This window comes from Neopsephotus bourkii, unplaced genomic scaffold (genome assembly GCF_033783945.1).
Source record: "Neopsephotus bourkii isolate Nb327-2 ecotype Australia unplaced genomic scaffold, CSIRO-AGI_Nbou_v1 NB_845, whole genome shotgun sequence".
Classification (NCBI taxonomy): domain Eukaryota; kingdom Metazoa; phylum Chordata; class Aves; order Psittaciformes; family Psittacidae; genus Neopsephotus; species Neopsephotus bourkii.
In genome coordinates, this window is record NW_026901341.1 from 1,430,933 (window position 1) to 1,450,613 (window position 19,681).

The 19,681-nt window shown below is 40.4% G+C and overlaps 2 long non-coding RNA genes across 2 annotated transcripts in view; both read right to left on the reverse strand.

The window, feature by feature from the left end:
* Positions 1-19,681, reverse strand: part of LOC133213756 (uncharacterized) — a 532,499-nt gene that overhangs the window by 104,138 nt on the left and 408,680 nt on the right. The gene's annotated exons all lie outside the window — the stretch shown is intronic.
* Positions 253-19,483, reverse strand: LOC133213752 (uncharacterized). Its single transcript, XR_009725872.1, has 3 exons — positions 19,282-19,483; positions 523-621; positions 253-308 (listed from the first exon to the last, which is right to left on the reverse strand). It is a non-coding gene; the product is annotated as an uncharacterized LOC133213752 (long non-coding RNA).

Sequence of the window (19,681 nt, forward strand, 5' to 3'; positions counted from 1 at the left end):
TCATATGCTCCCCCAAATCCTACTTTGCAAAATAATCATCCACCCTATTTTAGTGGTCACATTTTATGATCCAGGTCATAGACCTCAAAGATTACTGAGGAGGATGCAGCCTATCTCAAATTAAAAGGACAAGGAGAAATAGTGCAGTGGCAACAGGTAAAGTTGTGATGTACGCTGCAACCCCAGAAGCAGAGAAAGCTGAAGACCTCTGTAACCAACTTTCTATCCATGGATATTACAAAAGCTGTACAGCCCTTTCTTATAAAAGCTGAAGTGATGCATCTTCATTTTCTTTCGGTGGGCAGTCACTGTACATGATAAAAAGAGCTACATAAAATCATTTGTGGTGCAGCCTATAGTCCAGCCTTAGCTTTTTCAGTCCCAACAAACCCATTAAGCTGAGCCAGAAATGACTCATTCTCCTGAATAACGTTGCTCCAAAGCAACTGACTGCAGAGAATCAAGATACTGGCCTATGACAGCAAGAGAGAAGAGAGTGTTCTGACTAAGTTCCAACTATACCTTTATGTTCATTGCAATTATGCGAAGTTCAAACACATTTTTTCTCCTATTCACTGGACTATATCCTGCAGGACAGGCTGGCATGCATCCATGCAGGCCCTGAAAGAAACTGAGATTGATAAAAGGGAATGACGGGGTAAAAATGCTGCTTTTTGCCCTTAATTGTACCTAGACCTGTATGAAAGTCACCTGGTACTGTAGACTCCTTCCCACAGTGGGGCCAAAAGCTAAGTGTTCAAGGCAGAGCTAAACTGTAGGGAATGATCCTTTCTTTTTATAACAGGATTCCGGTTAGCCTTTCTGACCATTTCAGTTGGGCTCTACATATATATAGCTCATTTGGCAACAATGTTCTTAATAATCCATTTACATTTGTAACTGGTTTATTTTAAAGCATAATTATTGTAGTTAACTCTTCTTTTTTAAACTAATGATATAAAAATAGAGACTGAACCAATATCACAACCAGTAAGTTTCATTTTCACTGAAAGACTAATAATGGCTGATGCAATCTGCTTGTGCCTACTTGATGTAATCACAACCAGTTCAGATAAAGATGTTCCCTTTTATAATAGCTGCACTTGCTCGGACACTGTAACACTTACAGAAATGTTAGTTTAGCAGCAATTTGCCATTGCCATGAGCAAAAGTTGTGTATAAAACTAGAAACTCTGATGCCTTGGTTTCACTTCTGCTTTATAGTTTATAACTGCAGTGGTGAAGCTGCAATCTGGAAAGGCTCCATTTTGCTTCTGTAGAGAAGTTTCTGTCGACAAGCTTGCAAAATAGGTCTCCAAGGAATGTATTCGGATTAAGCAGGGAAGAAAAATTATACATAGATGGAATATTCATTTAACCGGACTGGCACAAGCCACCTGAGAGGAATCTATTCATTTTAACCAGCAATTTAAATAGCAGAGATTTTAAGTGTGGCTGTTCAACTTGACAACAATCTTTACATTGTATCATAGGAAAAGTGACCAAACAAAAAGGAGATGTTTGAAGTTGGACTTTTGACCATGTGGAAAAGAGATGCATGAAGGGGAGTAAGGACAGGTAAGGAACCTCCAAATTTGGTAGGGTGTTCAGGACGTATTGGGGACTGCAGTGTGCGTCCCTGGTAAGCTGAGTCCTGCAAAAAGCTGGTTTGAAAGGTCCATGTTCCTTCCAGAGGCTAGAAAAGCAGAGTGAGTTTTACTCTTTTCAGAAGGTATTGAACTGACTGCTTTAATGTGTGTGCAGAGAGTGACGGTTCCCTGGTGGGCAGCGATCACATGCTACCCCTCCAACACTACCAAAGGAGATCCTTTGCTGAATAAACCAGAACTCGTCTGGTTCAAGTTTGACATAAATGACCTTCTGCATGCAGAAAGCCACTCCTGCATCAGTCTGTATCAACAGCTGGGGGGGAAAGGAGGGAAAAAGGGAACTTTCAGTGGTTATTTGATCTAAAGCATGTAAAAAAACCTCTGCTTTGTTTTCTAAAGAATGCTGCTTTCCAACAAGATAACAATGGGTTGTAAATTACTGGATGTAAAGAGACAATCTTGACATGGATTGGACTGGTAATTTATGGTACTTGCATGAAATAAAAAAAGGCATCCTTTTGCTGATTTTTATACAAAATACTATTATATTCTGGCACAACAAAGTCCATAAGCTGAGGAACTATCATCTCACAGTGAGTGATGTCTATCTCTGCCAATATTAGTTTTATGGACCAAGTAATAACATTATGTTAATAACTGCTGATTGCTATTTGTGTACCAGCCTGTTCCAATACCATGGTGATGAGCATGCTGTTGGTGTCTGGAACAGATGGACAGAACACAAGAGATATTTGCCTTGATTCTAAGACAAATGGGATTACCTGTTTCATTAATAATGCTACATGAAAGCACAGAGAAAACCAGATGATTCTGTCTCCACCTCCAGTAACTGACAGGAAGAGAAAGGCAGTACACATTTATAAAGACACACACTGGGTGCAAAAAACAGTTTACCCTAACTTTGAGGGAGAGCAAATCTTTGAATCACTTGTAAAGCCAATGCAGCTGCTTTATGCTGTTGAGAGTGGAAACAAAATTCACCCCCTCACTGTCAGCAATACAGCTCCTTTGCAGTTCTCTGCAGAAATGATACTTCAGGCTGGAGATGAAGCAACTGCCTGCATCCTGTCCAACAGAACCGATTCCCTCCTTGCTGCCTTAAACACCCCTTACAAAAAAGAAATCTGACAGTTCCCATCGTTTCTGTAAGAAGAGAACTGAAAGAACAATGAATGCCATTTCATCTTGTATTTTTGATATGACAAAGAAATAGGGAGAAAAGTACACTTCAACTCTACTATGTTGTATCTTAAGCTCTATCATCAGAGAGCCACTTTATTCCGCACTCTTACTCTTTCACAGAAATGAGGAAGAAAGACCAAGACACAGAAGAAGAGGGAAATATTTCCACTGTAGGTTATGCAGCTCTGTTTAGAATTATGCCCCTGATATTGGGAAAAAATTATCACTACAAGATATGAAGCTGTATACCTTTGACAGATTGTTTTTCAATGACTACAAAAGCAGTTATGTGGGGAACAGAGCTCTGACACAGAGCACTGGGACCATAACAACAACAACAACTCCCTTCCTATCTCAGTGAAAAGCCAAAAGAGGAAACTACAATCTCCTGCTTTCATGTAAGAGCTGCCAACTTCCCACTGGTATTAGAAGCCAGTCATGTTTGGAAAGGAAATGACCTATTGCTGCATGGCGAAGCTAGCAGGTGCAGATGGCATGTGAACAACTTTCCCAATCACTGCTCTGCCAAGGTCACAAAACAAAAAGTACAAATGGTTTTGAGGAAAGTAATTCAGTTCCTGCCAGGTCATCCACAGAGTCTGAAAGCTCTTTATTCAATTTGGCATCCAAAAAGGTTTGAAATAAGGTCACCAGCGTAGGTGAGGTGTCAGATCATTGCAGTGATGTATTCTCTTCTCCCAACACACAGAGAATCCTATAAATTACATAACGTCAACGAACACTGAAGCACCACAATCATTCAAACCAACACAGTGGCAATGCCTGCTCTTTAAATTGAATCATCAGTTAATGCAGCCAGAAAGTTGCTTGTCCTGCAGCACTGTCTGGCCTGCAGACAACCTCGCACTGTCAGACTGCAGCAGAGCTGTGAGAAAGGAGCTGCTGGGTGCCACTGCCAATGCTACAACAGCGAGCAGGGACCGGCTCACTGTGTGGCCGTGTAAAGTGTGTCTCAGGATGAGGGGAGCAGCAATCAGGCAAAGAGCTGAAGGTCTCTGGAAATGAGATTTAGCATGCAGCCTGTGCTGAACACATCAAGAGAAGTCAGCACTGGAGAAGGCTGTTAACTACGGTGTGTTGGTATTAAGGCTCAAATCCTCAGAACTAAGATGAGAGAACTTTCTGCCATGCTTTCGCTTTCCGTTCCTTTTTGCTGGCAAACAACCCCCATCTACATCTGCCCAAGGAACCATGTCATTCCAGTACAAGCATAAAGACATTCTGAGTAGGTCCCTGCTCACATCTGAAATACACAGCTTGAGAAAATAACAGGAAATAGCAGAGCAAAGACGGTTTCCAAGAACTACAGAGCCAAATCAGCACTCTCTTCATGGTGCGCAAATTAAAACTCTGCTGCTCTGTGGAGCAGAGTGAACTATAGCAGAATCACTTCTATTTCTGCACAACTTGGCCTTTGCAAATACTGACTGCATTTTCATAGAGTAGTTAAGGTTGGAAAGGACCTTAAGGTCATCTAGTTCCAAGTCCCCGCCATGGGCAGGGACACCTCACACTGGACAATGTTGCCCAAGACTCTGTTATAACAGAAGTTAATGGGGAAGGTATGAAAAAAAATGCATGCATCACAAGTTGAAAACCAGGATTTCAAACAGGAATGAGACCTTCCAGACCTATCTAGACACACCTAATCGTGGTCCTGATTAACACCGCACTGGTACCTCCAAATAACTCTCTATTATAATATGGTTTATCTCAGATTTGCAAAATATAAGTTTCTTAAATGGCTGCTCCTAAACCAACTAAATGAAGTATGGAAATGGAGTGAGATCCATCAATGACTATTTTACACATCCTGTGGAATGGAGGCAATGAGGAGTCCTCGGGGTCTGAATTTCATTTGTTTGCAGTAACAAAACCAGGTTGGATAGGCTAGGTACAGTGGGATTAATTTGAAAGCTAAGCAATGATAGCTGCATGTACAAGAGAGCATCCCTTCCTCTGTCTGAGGGATGAGTGCTCTCTCCTGAAATGGGTATCAGAGATAGAGGGAAGGAATAATTTTCTGCATTGCCTGTTTTCTCTTTATTGACTATTGACCATTTGCTGAGAGAAGCTGGCTGGAATTTAAGCTGTGATTCATTTTACTTTGTCAATTGCTTCTGAGCTCTCTTCAATAAGAAAAGCAAAGCTGTGCACAATACCATCGTGGGACTTTATTGTCTCAATAACTCAGTCTATTCATTTTCATTGGGAAAAAACACAGACTTTCTATGCTTGGCCACTACATTTTTAGCTTGGGTTCTAGAAGTTGAAAGACATGCTTTTTGTTATCTTCAATATCTCTGTATCTAGCAGAGGTATTGCTAAATGGGTACTACAAATTGGTCTGGAATAATGGGGTAGTATTTCAGGGCATGAGACCTGAGAGTAAAAGTTCTTATAAACAAGGCTTTGCCAGCTTCAAGGTGAAAAAAAGCCAGTGGAGAAAAGGAAAGGGAAAAAGACTGAATGAAAGACTGTCCTGTTTGTGAGCTGTAGCTCTCAGATTTTCTTACCTATTTCTCAATGAAATCAGTGAAATATTCACGATCCTCAGTTAATTTCCAAGCTGACAATATTCAAAATACTACCCAAGAAAATCTGAAAGTGGCAGTGGAAAATGTGATCCGAGATACAGTGACTAAGGCTGAGCACGTTAAGAAGAAGACTGTGACTGCTATGGGCATGGTCTGTGCTCTTGGACAGCAGAGTCACACTCTGCATAGCCTTTGTGGTTAAAACTTGTTTTCCATGATACAGACACTTTCAATATGCAGTGTCAAAGAAAGACTATTCAAGCTAGGGTAAGTGTGTAGTGAGATGCTTCCCCAAAGTACTCTCCCAGCCTCCAGCTTTCCTAACAATTTGTTCCTCCTGAAGCCATGAACACATACACATCTGCTGCTAGGATCATATAAAAGGACCTCTTCCACTCACAGAATCATGGGAACCAGGTACAAAGAGCTCCCCAAGCTACTCATTTAGATTCACAGAGTACATAAAGTGTTGACATAAACATTAAAGAGGACACTGAACCTTCATGATATCTAAAGGAGGCCTCAAATTGGAAGACAGCTGTTATTTATAGTATGTACCCAGCAAATGCATAGATGATACCCAAGGTTCAGTTCTAACCTGGTGGAAAATATGTTCAAGACAGGAAAATGGTAAGGAGCCTAAAACCCTACCATGACCACTGGTCCCTGGAGTTGATTCTGTTGTTGGCTAAGCTTATGGAAGCACTGGTGTGAATGGTCAAGATAACTTCTGCTGGTTTACAACAACCCCAGTGCTGCTCAGGCAGGAGTCATCTGAGAACACCAGTCACAGCACCTATATCAGAATGTTGTGAAAGAGACATTTGGCAGGCCTGACACCAGCCTCAATTCCATAAAGAGAGGAATCCTAATCTAACTAGCTCAGTGTTGTTCAGTATCATAAACTGCAATGTTGAATGTGGGGTTCATGTCCTGCAAGCTGACTGCTTGTTGGAATTGAAAAAGTAAGGCTTGGAAGGCAGGAACTGAATACAAAAATCTGTTATCTCAGAGTAATATATGAAGTGATATAAAAGCAGTGAATAGAAATGAATTCATCAGATTTAAAAAGAACTTATCTCTGGATAAGAGCTGTGTCGTTAGACTCATATACTAGGGTCTAGTCTACATACAGGTCTTGTAGAAGCATTACTACTTTTTAGGAGGGTAAGTTATAGTTTGTTTAACTGAAATATTATTCTGATACAAGCTCTAGTGAGCAGTACATTCTTACCGAGGATTTAGTTGAGGTAAAGAAGTGTTGTTACCAGTTATCACACCTATCTACACAGATTGTCCCATCCTAGTTATCTCAACAACTATTTTATATTTGGTAGAAAAACTTTTGCACTTAGATAATCATAGAATCATAGAATAGTTAGGGTTGGAAAGGACCTTAAGATCAAGTTCCAACCCCTCCGCCATGGGCAGGGACACCTCACGCTAAACCATATCACCCAAGGCTTCGTAAGCCCCTAGGTTAAGGCATTTTGTTTTGTGCAGTATATATTTTTTTACATACAATGACATAATCTGCATGAAATCCACTTTCCTTCTTTCCAATCTGACACAAGGTGTACATTACTCTCTATAGAATAAACTTTTAGCTGGTGTTAGCAAACGTGAGGTAGTTTATTCAAACCCATGCCTAGAGCTAAAACAAGTTTTCAGAGACAGAGGGGAAAAACATAGAGCTGTTTATTCTGAAGAGTTCTTCTGATCATTTCCTCTTTCATTTGCCATTTAAGCATTATTATTTTCCTAGGACAAAAGCACAGCCTGACACTACCATGGATTTCAGCTACAGGTTCTCAAATAGCCAAAGGAGGGTTATTTTTTTAAGTCGGCCAAAGCCTTAGCAAAACAATGCAGTTCTGACCTACTGGGATGAAAAGCTGATAAAAATGTTGATAAGAACCACAGAAAACTGTTCTGGCTCACAAAATGTGCCTATTACAAGTGATCTAGATACGTGTTCAGGTAGGTTGGTTTATGCACCTGTTACTGCATTTTGTTTTCTCATTCATACCCATTGTAGCTCCCACCTAGAAAAATAGAAATATATTGCTTTGGAATGAGTAAGAGGTTAAACAAAATGAATCCTATCAGTAACACCTGCCTAATAAATAGTAACCATTTAAAAAAAGTAATTGACATCTAGATTTACACCAACAACTGGAATTCTAACTATATGTATTTTTACCTAATGAATACCTAAGATCCAAATGAATGCCAAACATCCACCATGAGTACAATGTTGTATATCTGCACCCCAGCTCTCTACAAAGCAGCTCCAAAGACAGCAACGTGAAAGCAGGTTTTAGTTCTGCTTCCATTTACTCCTCCTGTGCTCTAATTAGATATGATTTTGCCAGTGCTGGAAATCACCAAGTCTGCAGGAAGTGCCTTCTCCAACTGTTCTAATTTCCTAAGGAAAAAGGCCTTTGTCATCATATTTTGTGTACGAGTGCCTAATCTGCTGTCTTCACTTCCTCTTTGAGTAACCTTCGAATACAGTGTCTGCTTTTCAACTAAATTTGAAAGCGAATCACAGGTTTCAAAGTGCAAAGTTATCACAAGTTTAGTGGAAGTTGGCAGCCAGGTAGGAAGGAGATCCAAATGGTGCCACTGAAAAAGAACGGCCATGGAAAAGGATGTAGCAAAAGCCCCATTCTTATCAGACATCAGATGATCCACCTAGGACAGACACAAAAAACATTGAGGCCAGGGGAAAAATTTGCACAAGACACAAATCCATTGGAAACCAGGCTTCACTGTCTATTGCTCATGGACCTGCTTGCTCATTTCTCTTAGGTCTTCCTAACACACAGAGAGCTAGTAGTGTTCCTGAATATCTATCTGCTCAGGCTATTCACAGTCCAAGTTACACTTTAACTACATCTTCTTCCTAAAAACTCCAGTGTATCTTTCATGAGGACTTTTTTCCACACTCAGATTAGATCTCTTTAGTGCCCCAAACCACTAAATAGTTCTTCAAATACCCTGTTTCATAGAATCATAGAATCATAGAATAGTTAAGGTTGGAAAGGACCTTAAGATCATCAAGTTCCAACCCCCCTGCCATGGGCAGGGACACCTCACTCTAAACCATATCACCTGAGGCCTCATCCAACCTGGCCTTGAACACTGCCAGGGATGGAGCATTCACAACCTCCCTGGGCAGCCCATTCCAGTGCCTCACCACCCTAACAGGAAAGAATTTCCTCTTTATATCCAATCTAAACTTCCCCTGTTTAAGTTTTAACCCATTACCCCTTGTCCACCTAGCTAAAGTTTTTCTTAGTATAAGAAGGCATTTTCACATGTGGTCTTATTTAAAATGTGCTTCTGCTCGCTGGCATGAGTGTAAAAGTATATGAGTCAGTTGTTTTCCTTCTGTTTGCTGAGCTTAGATATTCAAGTCTCCAAGTGGTATTCATGTATCTTTTGTGCAGGCAGAAGTCTTGCCTGTGATGCCGTATGCTTCTGCATTATCAAGAGGGCTTGGGTTATGTACAGATCATTTCTTCTACATCTAGTAATGCCAGTGGGTAGGATTAACAACCACAGATGTTCCTCACCACTCTTCGGATGTGCTAAGAGAAGAGTCTATGGGAGGACTGCTATCTCAGGTGAGGCAAAGGCAGCTGCCATACCTCAGACCTGGATTTTAAACTAACAACCTAATTGTGCTTAGCCTGAATTGGGGAGAACACACAAAACCTGCTCTGCGACAGGCCAAGATGTAGCAGCTAGAAGGAACTATGTGGCTGTGGGTGGAAAATTTCCTTGCTCTGCACATCTGGATCTGGAACAAAACATCTATCCATGTTCTGAGCTAGGCAAGGCTGCAGCTACCGTTGTCCTAAGAAAATCAATAAGCAGAAATAGAGTCTTTAAGACTCCAAAACCACCTGTTTAAAAAAAGGAAACAGTATTTCTCCAACAACACAGACGTTATAAGGCCCAAGTTTATTGCACTTTTTCATAGAGCAAAATACCTTTTGGCACATTCTCCAATCCCATAAATATGACTGTGAAAGAGTGAAAATTAAACTGGTACACAGAAAAGACTCTGAAGACTCAGCTTTCAACCCAAGATGAACATACTGATCGGCTCTATGAACTGTTTTGCACATTCTTTCACAGTTTCAGTGCCTTTATTTAAAAAACAAGCACACACAAAAAGACAGGTGCTCATCTTAGAATGATAGAATAGAATCACAGAATAGTTAGGGTTGGAAAGGACCTTAAGATCAGCTAGTTCCAACCCCCCTGCCATGGGCAGGGACACCTCACACTAAACCATCCCATCCAAGGCTTTGTCCAGCCTGGCCTTGAACACTGCCAGGGATGGAGCATTCACAACTTCCCTGGGCAACCCATTCCAGTGCCTCACCACCCTCACAGTAAAGAACTTCTTCCTTATATCTGACCTAAACTTCTGCTGTTTAAGCTTGAACCCGTTACGCCTTGTCCTATCACTACAGTCCCTAGTGAAGAGTCCTTCCCCAGCATCCTTGTAGGACCCCTTCAGATACTGGAAGGCTGCTATGAGGTCTCCATGCAGCCTTCTCTTCTCCAGGCTGAACAGCCCCAACTTTCTCATCCTGTCTTCATACAGGAGGAGCTCCAGTCCCCTGATCATCCTCGTGGCCCTCCTCTGGACTTGTTCCAACAGTTCCATGTCCTTTTTGTGTTGAGGACACCAGAACTGCACACAATACTCCAGGTGAGGTCTCACGAGAGCAGAGTAGAGGGGCAGGATCACCTCCTTCGACCTGCTGGTCACTCTCCTTTTGATGCAGCCCAGGATACGATTGGCTTTCTGGGCTGCAAGTGCACACTGAAGCTGGCTCATGTTCATTTTCTCATTGACCAGCACCCCCAAGTCCTTCTCCCCAGGGCTGCTCTGAATCTCTTCAATGCCCAACCTGCAGCTGTGTCTGGGATTGCTCTGACCCAGGACACTAAATTGCATCATTTTGATATTTGAAATGTAGCAGAATTAACAAATACCTTGTTCTGTCATAGACACTAAAAAAATGATGTGTTTTATACCTCTCCAGCATCAAGTACAGTACATTCCACCTTCAGAAGGACAGAAGAATGTTTAAAGACTGGTTGTTTAAAGAGCACCATGACAACCATACCCAGGTACCCCATCTACACATAAGAGGCAGAACTTCATATTCACTATGTGAAGGAGAGGAATGTGTTTACATTGAAGCCTTGTCTTCACTACTGCCCGCTGAAGTGAGAGCTATCCCCATGTGAATAAATTCCATGCAATGCAATTAGTGCATCTCAGACATCTGTGCCTCAAATGAGAGCTTGAATGAGTTTTCAGTTGTCTAATAAGAGTTCACAAGGCAAGCTTTCCCTTAGTAGAAGGCAGTAGTAGGATCTCTTTCCTCTTCCCAGCCATCCATTTTCATAAAATTACTAGGAAGCTGGAAGACTGGAGTCCTCTGTCTCTCTTCCATATGAAGTGAAATGGCCAACGGGGTTCCGTGTTCTTAGTGCTGAATGTTGGAATAGTCAGGGTATGATCACATAAGCCTAATTTCATTAGGGAATCAGGCTCGAAGAAGCATTCTCCACCCCCTTTTTGCACTAAAAAGACAGCTATTAACTCACTGATCTATCTCCGACAGACGAAGGAGGTGAAATAAACAAAGCAAGTAAGAGATGCTCTTAACTGAGGAATAAATTAGGCTTTGGTAGTCAGATGGAAGAAAAGCCTCTGAGGAAATTTAATCACCACACCCTGCTAGTTATTAAAGGATCGTGTGGAAGCCACGGCTGGGCGACTGCTTATGCAAACTTAGGGAAATGTCTGCTTAATAAAAAGATTAAACAGAAGGGTTCATGACAATGTCTGCTGTGTCTAACAGAACTGGACTGTTACAGAAAACCTGATCTTGCATTCAGATCCATCAAGGTAGACTACTGTGTCTGTGTGGAGCAGACACATTTGTGCATGCACAAGCTAACTGAAGGATTCAAGCCACAGGGAAGAAAAGGGCTATATTTTTTGACTATAGGCTGTGACAAAAAACAAGCTTAGAAAATCAGCTGTTTTGGATCAAGGCTTACATGCATATACTTTCTAAGTAGAGCAGAGTTGCAACTTGCTCTATTTGAAGGATTTATTGCTTTGCAGACTCCTAAAGGAAGACTTTTCATGTGCATCTGAATGAAAGAAATATGTAAATTGAGATTTGGTCCAGAATACATATTTAAAAAGTGTGGGGCTGTTGGGAAAAGCAATCCATAGATATACAACATTTATAATATCGTTTACAAGTAAAATTCCTGCTATGAATAGCCAGCAATGCTACAGAGCTCTCTTGGTTACGTTTTGATTGCCCAGTGAATGGCACTGTTCACATTCTTCAGAATGACTAGTGGGATGTAGCATGTAGCTGCTGTGATTCATTTAGTCTTTTTTTGTCTTTTTCCAACTAAGCATTTTCACAGGGGAAAAACAATGATGTCATCAAGTTCCCTTCTCTGCTGAGACTGTAACTGCAAAGTTTTGTGCTGATTTCTTCATGAGAACATTTCAATCTGATGTTACTAATAAAAGTAGGTTCCCTTGCCAGTATTTTGTGGTAGTTTGTGAGGGAGATAGAAGCACCTCACGGCCTGCCTGCAGACCACAAAGAGGGGATGAAGGATCACCCACCCTTCCAGGGTACTTAAAAGAGCACCAGAATTAGACACACTTCTTATTTGAATAAACCAATGTGATGTTTTATTGGGAGATATTCTTGTTTGCAACATGGTTTTCCTAGTTATGGGAAACAAACCTTGATGAGAATGAGACAGATTAAATTCTGTCTCTCCACTGTGCTGCAGTCTTTCCCTCTAGGACTATTGATCCAAATACTAAATAACCTAGGAAAAACTCATAAACCCTACAATAAAATTATCAAATACCTTAGGTACGATTTTAATTATCTGGCACAGAAGACAAAGTTAGTCGTTGCCATCTTCAATATCTCAGCTTCTTGTCATTGTGATGTTTAAGGGCTCAGCTCTGACCTGACCTTAACTAAACAGACACAGCAATGAGTTGCTACTCAAGACTGCCACCTCCTGTCTTAAATCCCTAGTAACTCAGTGGCTGAACCTGCAGTGCGCTTCTCCTAATACTCCCTTTGCTTGTAAAGCTAATTGCATGTAGAAAGGATGTTTCTTCAAAAATAACCAGACACAAATATTAACCTAAGTTACAGAAAGCAGAGAAACTCTGTGCTATGTTGTATCCATCTTACCAACAGTTATATATCCATGGATATCCAAAGCTGTCAGACCTAATGAAAACCCAAAAAATTGATTATTTCCTTCTAGTAGTACTATGCTGTGCCTCACTGTTCTGTGTTTCAACAGACAGGCTTATCCATTTTACTATGCACATAAATCAATTGCCAGATAAAAATACCTTACTGACATCTAAAGAATGTTACTGCATTTATAAACTGTTGCTTAAAGGGAGAAAGATTATAGGGAGAAAGGTAGCATTTTTTTTCACACAAAGATTAATACTAACTTTAAACACAAGTGGCATCAAAAAGTGCCAAAGTTGAGAAATTGGAAGACAGTCTTATGCTGTGCACAGTTCTGATGTCTATCCAATCCATTAGGCAACAACCTTGCAGTCTTTCATTCACATCTGAGACTTTCTCTTCTTAAGTGTGGCTACAGGAGTCCAAGTAAATTCTCTTTCCTTTGTTATGATCTAGTTTGAGACCTCAATATCCTCCTTGTAAGAAAACATAAAATTTCTCATAGAAAACTTTGACTACACCCAATCTTCACCTGCTATTAAAAAAAACAACCTCCAAAACTTTATTTCCTTTCCTTTTCCTTCTGTTTGCCTTATTTAATTTGAGCAAATAATTGTCACTGCAAAATTGCTAACTGAAAGTATCAGCTACCTTTCAGCATAACAAAAGAAGAGAGGTTTTTCTTATATTAAGCTAGTGGTGCATCCACTTCTTCAAGCTATTTCCCCATTTTCATTCTCAGTAAGTTCTCAGTCTTCGTTTAACCAGGGTACCTTGCGGAAGCCTGCACTTGGGAATTTCAAGGGCAGTACTTACTAGTTCTCTCTTCAGTATGGAACATACTACTTCTCTTGTGCCATGGTAGTAGGAAGAAGAAAAAAAAGGAAAGAAAGCACATCATTTTTGATGATGTCAAGGAGGTTTTGGGTTGTTTTCATGTAATTAAGTTCTTACAACTAAATGCAGTGTGGTAAAAAAGCAACGGTGCTGAGCATCTACCCTGCACATAAATCAGTGGATGTTGCAAATGTCCAGCATTTCTGAGAAATCCATTTGGTCTGTGTTAAAAACACAGAAGACTTTTTGACAGACAAGTGAGAGGTGCATTTAAAACAAGATAGAAATATATATTGACAATTCTTATGCCTCCTGGAAAAACTCATTAATGGAACACATTGTACTTCATTCTGAAACATCTTCTCATTTAGTCAAACCTCCCTGGTCTTCAAAGCACTATACAAAGCTCACTGAGTGTTGAAGGACCACTGTTGTCAGACAGGTGAGCTTGAAAAACCCTGCAGCACAGCAGCAGAGTAGGCTTTCCTGAATCCCACAGAGCAGGAAACAAAGTACAGATGTTTTCATCTCCTCACCTCTTGCATGCTGCATGCTTACAGGATTGAATCAATCAAGACATAATCTCTCAAATATCCTTACATGTGGCCTATTTATTAAGCCCACATACCCTGCTTCCACAGTGTGTACTGCTCTGACATTTCTGGGTCTCACCTCCTCTTGCTTCAGTCACTGCAACACATAAAATCATAGAATCACAGAATGGTTTGGGTTGAAAGGGACCTTAAAGATCATCTAGTTCCAACCCCCTGCCATGGGCAAGGACACCTTCCACTAGACCAGGTTGCCCCAAGCCCCATCCAACCTGGCCTTGAACACTGCCAGGGATGAGGCAGCCACAGCTTCTCTGGGCAACCTGTGCCAGGGCCTCACCACTCGTAGCAGAAAAAATACCTTTCTTATGTCCAATCTAAACCTACCCCTTTCCAGTTTAAAACCATTTCACTTTGTCCTGTCACTACAGGCCTCAATAAAAAGTCCCTCTCCAGCCTTCTTGTCAGCCCCTTTAGGAACTGGAAGTATACTTTAAGGCCTCCCTGAAGCCTCTTCTCCAGGCTGAACAACCCCAGATCTCTCACCCTGTCTTCACAGAAGAAATGGGATAAATCACTGCTTATTAGTTTCTAGTATGTACGGAACATATTTTTCCCTCAAATGAATTAAAATAACACACTTCACTGCTACCTTTCATTTGCTCTCCTCATAACCCATCCTCACATGGAGCTAGACTCCATATAGTCCTGCATACATCCTAAAATATACTCTGGGTCTTGAATCACCCCTGTGAAACATTGCAGGATGTCATCTCCATGAAAGCTAGACATGAGCTGTTAAGGACATAACAGTTACAGATCAATCTATCACTAGTGGGGTGCTGATAATAACTTTTGATCAAACCCCCAGTATCCTTATTGTCACATATACATGCACACAAACGCAAGCTAGCTCAATTACCAGTGACATCATTTTGTTCAAATCATGCTTTATCACCGAATCATTACTGCAAGTGAATACAGACTACTTAAAAGAACACACATAAATTACTGTTAACTCAGAAGTCATGTTCTCCTGAACTTCTTCTTTTCCAGGTATTATGAATAAATCTGTTAAAAGTTAAGGGGCTTGACTTCACAACAACAAAGAACTAATTGATTTGAATCCACATTCTTTGAAAATTTGAGGTGCAAATAGACTTAAACTCTCAGAATTCTACCAGCAAATGAAATCAAAGCGCATTTTGTATATGCTGTGGATGAGTTTTGAAAACTGCATGTATTTTTTTAACAAGTCAGTATTCAAGCTCACAGTATTAAAGAATCCGTGTTGTGGTTAATGCACAAGGCTGGGTATCAGCTGACTTAGATTCTAGTCTGGGCTCTATCTCAGAGTTCCCCTATGAGGCACTCGCAATTGTCTTTTCAGAGGTGGTAGCTAATTTTGGATAACCCAGCTTTGCCTGCCAGGCTTTAATATCTGGAACCCAGTTTTCAGAAACTGGTTTCACTGACTTCAGCTGGTATAGAAAGAACTCCAAATCTCTGGATATCAGATTCCTAAAACTGAATTTCCATTGGTTGCCATTTATATCTCTGCAAAGTGTCCACAAAATGTTGCCAGTGATGTAAGAGGAGAATTCAGATTTATTAATACTTTGCATCCACTGCACATGCCTAAAAAACTACAGAACATTTAGGGGGATGGACAGCAGGGTCCAGTGTATCCAGAGGCTTAACATGAGTGAGGTACCCAATGTCCAACACACCTGATCTCACAATTCAATGCTTCAGCTTGGGTCATCAAAAAACACAAATTTTCAAATAAGAAGCCATAGCTGAAAAGGCAGATTTTCTTTGTCATAAAACTATTTATAGCCAATATAAATATATGATGCTACATGGAACTGAATTTGAGTTGAATTTAAAAAAAACAAAGTGACCTTTACAATGTGTTCTTATGCGTATCTGGAAATGAGTCAACAAAAATAAGTTCATAGTCTTTAACCTTGTGACACTAAAGAGGAAAACCATTTTCTCCATCTCATGAAGAAACATTACTGAAAAATCCCCAACAGTAAAGACCTGTCCACATCATATTTTAACTGGACAGCCAAATAGCTCATTCAAGAATCCTAGTGTAACCTACACTGGATCATTCCATCTGTGTGAGGATGTTTTGCAATTATGCTAGTACTTCCAGCTCAGATGACTCAGAATGGGTGGTGCTTATAGGGAGGAGATCCAGACCCTTTTGCCCTTCACAGGAGTCCAGGCCTGCTGAGCACTCTCATCTGACAGCAGAGTTGTCTTTTATTAGCAGGAAAATTACCCTGCATAGGCTACCATGATCACACTGCTCCTGGCACCTGAGTGAGGTTGCTTTTGATAACCAGGAAAATTAGATATTCAAGATCTGGTGAAGGTCAGAGTTCCTTAATGCTAATGAAGTAGCCATATAATGTTGGAGGTGTGTCTGATGAAGGCTTATCTTGTCCTTTAAACCATGATCTGTTTAGAAGAAACAGAACTTCCTGAATGTTTTTAAGTTATTGCATCCACTGTTTCATAAAATCAGCAAATGATACCCAGTATTTAGGGAATTCTAAGGGATGCTTACTGTGAGTATTTCTAATTTTCTATTTTTAGCAAAGTAATGAAAGAATCCTGAGACAAAGGTAAAATGCCTCAATAAGAAACAAAACAGATTAATGAAGAGATTAATACTAATACTTAGGTAGAATGCGTTTCCCCTGCCCTGCCAAAACAACCAGCTTCATCAACACAGGAACTTAAGTTCCCCCAGCCAGCACTGGGCTGGCATGAGCAAACCTTATATACCTGTAGGAAGCGAAAGTGAGACAAAGAAACACTGCTGTGCTGTGTGTCTGCCCCTCCTGGACCTTCCTTTGTCTGCCATACTGAGCAGAGCTGTGGGACAGCTGCCCCAATAGCTTATTTTCCCTTTCTGTTCTGAGTATTTCTGGGTTCAAACTTAAACAGGGAATGTTTAAGTTAGATATAAGGAAGAAGTTCTTTACTGTAAGGGTGGTGAGGCACTGGAATGCATTGCCCAAGGAAGTTGTGAACGCTCCATCCCTGGCAGTGTTCAAGGCCAGCTTGGATGGAGTCTTGGGTGACATGGTTTCATGCAAAGTGTGCCTGCCCATAGCAGGGGGGTTGGAACTGGATAATCTTAGGTCCTTTCCAGCCTTAAATATTCCATGGTTCTATTTCCTGCCTCTGCTCATAGGGTTTCTCTGTGCCTGCACATTAGGATAAGCACGGACTACTCAGCTGGCAAGTGCATAAAAACCTATCCAACTCAGTAGAAGACAGTTGTAGTACTTTATCTGATCAGCTTCAGCACTCTGCGCAGTCATCATATTTTTATTATCTTCTGTCACAAAGGCTTGCTCCCTTGCAAAAGTCACAGCAAGTCACCACACCTTCTACTCGGAAACTGGGGGGAGTTCCCTCCATGGCTTTATGAGCAGCAGTGAGTGAAATCTTCTGTTTACACGGTATTATGCAAAAGTTACTTTTTAACTGACTGCGGAAAATCTGAATTTTGAAGTATATATACAAAATTACTCTGAAAATAGAAAAAAAATATTTTCCTCTATTTGCTTATTTCTTCTAAACAAGTTGCACCAACTAGAATATATACAGAATGGAATATATGCAATATCTACACAAAGAAGATAAATCAAGCGTATATGGTACTCTATATTTTCGCCCATCAAGTCACTGATTTTTAAGCTTTTCCACTTCAAGATTTCTTTGCATCCTATCGCTGATGTACAAAAGAAATACCAATTCCTGTGTATTTTGGGTATAGTCAAACTAAATCTGCAGCTGTGATTTATTTATAAGTGCACTATACTATTAGCCCAGTTCAGGTTCATAATCAGTTCAGAAACACTGACACTCTGCAGGATCTCTGGTGTATTACTGATGTTCCTCAACACGACTCATGCAGAAAACTGTCTCCTTCTCCACTGACACAACAATGGATACACTAGTGTAGAGAAGGCATTCCCTGTTACCCAGTTCACAGCAAATGACACTGACAAGTACAGACCATGACAAAACTTCTCTCCATTACTTAGGAAAGTTGCTGCCATGCTCTGCAACTTTCTTCTACAGACACTGCTCTTTCCTTTTCTTTAGAACAAGCAAAAAGATCTCAGTTCAACTAAACTAGCAAAATAAGTTTAAAAATAGACTTCCATCCAAACCACAATGTATTTCCTTTCTCACATTGTACATGACCTTTGATAAAACACCAAAACCTTTTTAAGGGTATCCAACAACTGGCAGCAATAGCTGGTAGCAAGGACAATGATGGATTTACTGACTGTGCCTTGCAGTACATAAGTTCTTTCTTAAAAGGCCTCCTTCTGGCAGAGAACTTGCATCCCTTTCATATGCAATCTAATATGCTGTGCTAGAAGCAGCAAATTAACCATTTATTTTGCAGTGATTGGCAGCCCTCAGTCTCACTATGTCCTGAGTGACTTTAATTACACTGTAATTTCTGACTGCAGTTCTTAAACTAACCCTTAGTCATACAGTATTTTCTTTAATGGTCAAAATCCCTGGTAGGAAAAGGCCCACATGATAAAAACTACAGGAGATGTAGATATGTAGATGAATGTAGTAAAAAAAAAATCATAAGCATATCTAAGGATCTAGTGAATATCTAATCTTAGAATAGTTAGTGAAGGCAGTTTGCTCTTTAGATTGCTCTTTTCTTTCTTCACGTCTCCCAAATTAAAACCTAGTTTGCCTCACAGTAAATTCTGCCATCACTGTACATGAGGAGGCACAGTTGAAGCATTCAGTCTGACAAATCGAGAGATGATCTGAACCAAAAATGAACCTTTTCTCATTCAGAGATTGCAGACGCTTTATTCATGAGCATTAATATGATATGGCATGGTACCATACCCAGCTTATTGAAAGTAAGACACAAGCGGGTTAAGTGATGTGTCAGAATTGTCCAGCAGGACTAACAGCAGAACAGTAAAGAGGGTGTATTTCTCCTGTCTAAGCCCTGCAGCCTGTGTTCAATAAGCTGAGTGATTTCAGATAGATTAATTATTTCTTTTCTGGACAAAGAGCAGGCTTTCATGGCTTTTGCATCTGGCTTCAACCAACAATGTGAACCCTTTATTTGTGTGAATATCAAAATGTCATGCTCTGAAAAAAAAGGATTAAAATATGAATGATAAACACATGTGTATTAAAAAGCAATTCATACCCAGGTAAAGTTGCTACTGCTCCACAGTGATCAGGATGTCCTTCCATTATAGTGCATGGCAATGGATTAGTCCATGTTTATTTGCATAGCTTCTTCATCCTGCTAGGTACTGCCCTGTCTTCTCCTCATTCTCAGTATCTGGATGTGATTAAAGTTAAAAAAAAAAAGTGTCAAATATCATGGCCTATAGTCTGTTGTTTTTAAATTTTCTGGTTGTTCCCACAGCCTGTAAAATTCAAGGCAGAGCAAACATTACAACCATGACTGTATGCATATATACATATGTAACTCATATAATTGTACAAAACCCCTTTGCTTCTGTCGTTTCTGCTGTTCCTGGTTGTAACAGGCAATTGCTCATAGCTCATGGCACAGAAGTAAAAATGGGGGGGTTTGCTCC